Consider the following 5,143-nt stretch of genomic DNA (forward strand, 5'->3'; position numbering starts at 1 on the left):
TGGTCTAACACACCGTGAAACTGTGTTAGACTCCCTCTCAAGAGATCAAGTTAGCAGACCGCTAATTTACGGAGTTTTATCAACCTCAGAAACGACCGCACGACAGCAATACATTGCAGTAAATTGGTCCAAATATAACCGCCACCAAAAAGCCACAAATAATGCTCAGAACAGCACCAAACTTCAGCAACAGTACAAATAGGGTCTCAGCACATAGACTGGGGCATCTAACCTCCGCTAGCTTAGAAAAGCTGACTAAATTTACCACTCTTCTGCAGCAACTTCCTGTTAACGGGAAGTAACGACGAGTCGATTACCGAGTGCAGTAGAGTTCCGCGGCTCATGGATGAAAATGTATGATTATGACTCCATGGAAAAGCAATCATATGTGTCTTACCTGCCAGTTTATAACAGTTATTATCGAGAGCGGACAGGGAAAAGAATGGAATTGAGCATTTCTAATCGCACTCGGTAATCGTCGCGTCGGGACTTCCCCGACCCGGAAGCTGATGGAGGAGAGTTGAAGTCTGTTTTTAGCTACCCAATAGCTTCCCTAGCTAAGCTAGCGGAGGTTAGATGCCCCGGACTATGTGCTGAGACCCTATTTGTACAGTTTCACGGTGATTTAGACCATGGATTAAACTTACACCGGAATATCCCTTTAAAGCTTTAAAAGCCATAAGTTAACATTTAAAATCAGTAAGAAATAAAATGGGCTGTCAGTCTAAGTTGGCTAGAACAGGTGTTATGTGCTCAGATTTTCTTATTGATTTCCTAAAGAGCGAAAAAATAAAACCATGGATAACTTTGTGCAAACCTGGGCCCTATACTATGAGGCACGTTGTGTATATATGTAATATTTATTCTTCTTGTGTGTGCTGGACAAACACTGTTTGTGAAATAACATTTCCTCTTGAAACTGTGCTGCTAATTGTTGTTTTTGTGTTACCGTTTTTATATGTTTTTTAGTGTGCAATATTCTATACATTTATTGGTGTCTCACTGCTATGGGCTGGGAGGAACAGCATTTTTTGTAAGTATGCAGGTACACAAAAAAATGACAGTAAATTGAAGTTGAAGAGATATTTGGGCTATATTTTGCTGACACAGGCAGAGGCTTCTTGTTCATCTGTCTTTAGCTTACTTCCTTATCAGAGCGTGAGAGCCGTTTGTGACATCATAACAATTTTGATGGGTGGACTGTTTCTACCGGTAACCATTTCAGAGACATGCAGAGGCCACTTCCTCTATATGAATCCGGGCATTATTCATACATCAGGCCAGCAGGTCAAACTCATTCCTGTAAACTATTGATGGCAAAACACAGACTATACAGTAAATTACTTACACAACAGAAGTCATTATCATGGCGGGAGTACTACTCATCAGTGGGGGTAGTAAAGTTAATATGTCAACATCATATTGCAACATCATATCACAATCGCTTCCTGTCTTCCTTCAGCTAAGATTTATTCATACTCTCAATCTGAAGATAAATTCAAGACTTTTTAAGACCTTTTTAATGCCACTTTATATGAAATCTAAGACCAGACCTGTGAGTGAAATGCCAAGAAGTTCAGTGTATTTAGTAGGGAAACTACAGGTTACAATCCTCTTTATTTGCACTGTTGTGAAGCACCAGAGGAGAAACTGGAATATGCAATGCTCCCAGCTAGCTATAGTTTGACCTGTATACTTCCTCAATCCTCTCTGATGACATTACAGTAATGTGACCCAAAATATTTAAGATCCATAGAATCTGAATTTAAACAATGTCATACCTTTTAAGGCTTTTTATTAGGAAAACTTTATTTAAGACTTTTTAAGGACCCGCAGCCAGCCATGACAGCAATGTACAGGCTCAGTACACAACCCCTGAGCCTGTTGGTCAGCAGCAAGCTAACTCAGTAGCCAGTGTTGGGAAGATTACTTTGGAAATGTAGTTGGTTACAATTACAAGTTACCCTGTTGAAAATGTAATAGTAGTGTAACTATTTCAATTACTTTCTCAAAGTAATGTAACTAATTACATTTAATTACATTATGATTACTTTTCTTAATTTTGAATGAAATCGCTCAACTGCTAACCATTTTCACATTTTAAGACCTATAGTGTGATAAACCTTTCAGTTCAAAGGTTTAACCATATATTATGAGTCTGACCTTAGGCCTGTACTGCGAAGGAGGCTCACTTCCTCACTAAATTGAGCGACAACGGGCTGATTTCAGCCAAGAGGAGCAGGTTGTTTTAATGGAGAGAGTATGAGCGATACAAAAAAGCCTGATCACAGCCTGAAGCAACAGTGTTGCTGCAAATATGACAAGAGGAGGCTAATTTTAATTTCTGACAGCTCTACATTGAGCTGCTTTTAAATATGAAGCTTTAGAGCAACAACAACTGTTGTTTTAAACTGTGTTTTATATTGTTTTCATATATTTCACTGATCACAATTATAAAATGCCAGTGTGTGTTTTATTGAAAGCGAGGCTGGTGTGCGTATGAAAATAGGTTACAGTGGGTTTTTTAGGTGCTGTAGCTACAAGCAAATCTCATGTTGTCTCTGTACAAAGACCTTCTTAAATGTGAGAAAACAGAGTAGACTACTCAGGATTTGCGTTTGGGCAACACATAACAGGCGAAACAATTAATTTATTCATGGCCACATTAAGGTAAATTATCTGTCCTGCTGCGAGCGCACAACTTCTTTCAGTGGTGACTGTATATAAAAGTAAATAGGCTATAGCCTAATAAATGACCTCCTGACGCGAGTCGGATCAACAGCTGAGCAGCGTATCCCCTCAGCTGAATATCTGTAGGCGGAGACGCTCAGAGAGAAAGCAAACAGCAGCGGATCAGCACGATCTCTCCCTCCGTACAAATGTTCTGATCCAGCTCCACTGGACTTTCAAAGTAAAGGTGACGCCAGCTGTAAATGAGTTAAATAGTGAAACAGCGGCGCTTTTATAGCCTATTTTATTATTAAACTCTGAACAGAACCTGGTCAGGACCAGGTTATGAGCTAAGCATAAGTTACCATGGTGATCTAGTCGGGTTAAAACAGAGCCACCTTTGTAATACAGGGAAGCCTGGCTTCTGTCAGTATGAAGTGTTTTTTGTATTTCCAGCCCAGGAACATCTTGTGCGCCGCCGACAATGTTGCTGCTGAGTCTGACTGCCGCCGTACGGTTTGTCGGTTGAGTCGAATGGCACATGACCAGAGAGCCAATCACAAGCGTCAGTTTTGGAAGGAGGATGTTGATATGAAAAAAACTAAAAACAAACATGAATCCAGGGGGGCGAAAAAACTATTTGATAAATCCGAGCTTTTGCGGCGATTTTTCAAATGTAACTTAAGTTGTAATCATTGAAATTTCCAAAAGCAACTGTAATTTAATTACATATTTTCTCCCAGTAATGTAACGGATTACAATTACGTAAATTTTGTAATTAAATTACGTAACGTCGTTACATGTAATTCGTTACTCCCCAACACTGTCAGTAGCACAAAGCATACAGCCCCTGAGCCAAGCTAACCCCTTGTCTGGTTGTTTTTAGACATTTTAATGCAGGAGTCTTACATATCATATCTTTAAAATATAGGCTTAAAAATAAGGGTTGAGGTGGTGGTTATACCTACCCACACAGCTTGTCTGTTAGGATGTTCAGATCCAATAGGGTGGTGTTGAGCCCTAGGTTTCAGAGCTTAATGTCAAGCTTGGAGGGTACGCTGGTAATATCATGTCATCAACCAACAATCTAATGTGTATAAGTTGTTCTCTATCTTACTGTATTACAAGGCTCACCTGCGTAATGTGCACGCTGCAAAAATGACAAAATTAAGTCTAGAAACTTGTGACACAGCAACTGTACCCCATGGGTTAAGGGGGGCTTGGGTGTCATTTAGCTCTCCAGGTTTGTTTATCTGCTCTGACTGTATGTTTTGTTTTTGACTGTGAGCCTGCATTTCAATACAAACATTTTTTTCAATAAAAACATTTTCTTTACTAATTCCTGTCCTGGTTTCTGTTTACCAATCAATTCATAAGAAGTTCCCTTTTGCTTACATAGACAAAGATAAAAGAATAGATCACTGACCGTCAGCATTATGATGTCTGCCTCTGTGTAAATGTTGCACAATACCTCTACCAGTCAAGAGCAACTTCCTAGAAACTAGCGTGGGAATGGTGTTCAAGTTGAATTCATCTGAACAAGGACGTTTCTAGATTACTGTTAAATAAGGATACAGTTGGGCTAGCTTTTGTGTATTTTATGTGTGGTGAAAGTAAAAATAATGTTAGTGTTTACTGGATCAATTGCTGTGTTCATACCGTCTATGAAAGAAGGAAGGGTTCACCCAAAATTTAAATTCCAGTCATTATCTACTCACCCCCGTTTTATAGCTTACAAAACATTTCTGGAGCTTCACTTTAAAACAGCGCTGCAGTATGCTTCCCACATTGATTTGAAAAGACAATACTGTTAGCGTGCACCCTGTCTGAAGTGTAAACTTGTCGAGGGTTTAAATAAGATCTTTTCAAATCAACTTGGGATCTTAGAGATAGGAGATGACTTAGATTGCGTCAGAAGAGTTGTGCGGAACCATTATCCGTTATTATTTTGATTATTTCAGTTGTTATTTAACGTTTTAAAACAAACCACATCTACTTCAGTTGCTTAGAAGATTGCTACAACACTGTTTTGCTGTGAATCTCCAGAAATGTTTAGAAGTCATTACCTGACTATCCGTCAGCACTTTCTTTCCTCCTGGCATGAGGCGCAATGTGACTTATCTAATAGCTGGACTTTGGTGAATACACTTCCCTTTTCACTGTATTGTAAGCTGCTTGTAAACTATATTGTACCTTTCTTTTAATTCTTGTTTACTTAGTCTTGTCATTTTCTTTTACAGTTTCCAGGACAAACCCAAGAAGGCAGACATCAGCATTTGGATTCCAGGGAAAAGGGCAATAGTAAACTCGCCCTTCCCTGTTCGTCTGAAACAGTTGACTGGAAACAGGATGCTGATTCATTAAAAATCTGTAAATGTAGTCATGATGAAATGATGTGGTAGGATGGGTAAAGTGTTGATAAGATATCCTTCTCTCGATCAGCGATCACATTCATTCAAACAACTCTGTGTGA

Source organism: Sparus aurata, chromosome 21, assembly GCF_900880675.1.
Source record: "Sparus aurata chromosome 21, fSpaAur1.1, whole genome shotgun sequence".
Taxonomy (NCBI): Eukaryota; Metazoa; Chordata; class Actinopteri; order Spariformes; family Sparidae; genus Sparus; species Sparus aurata.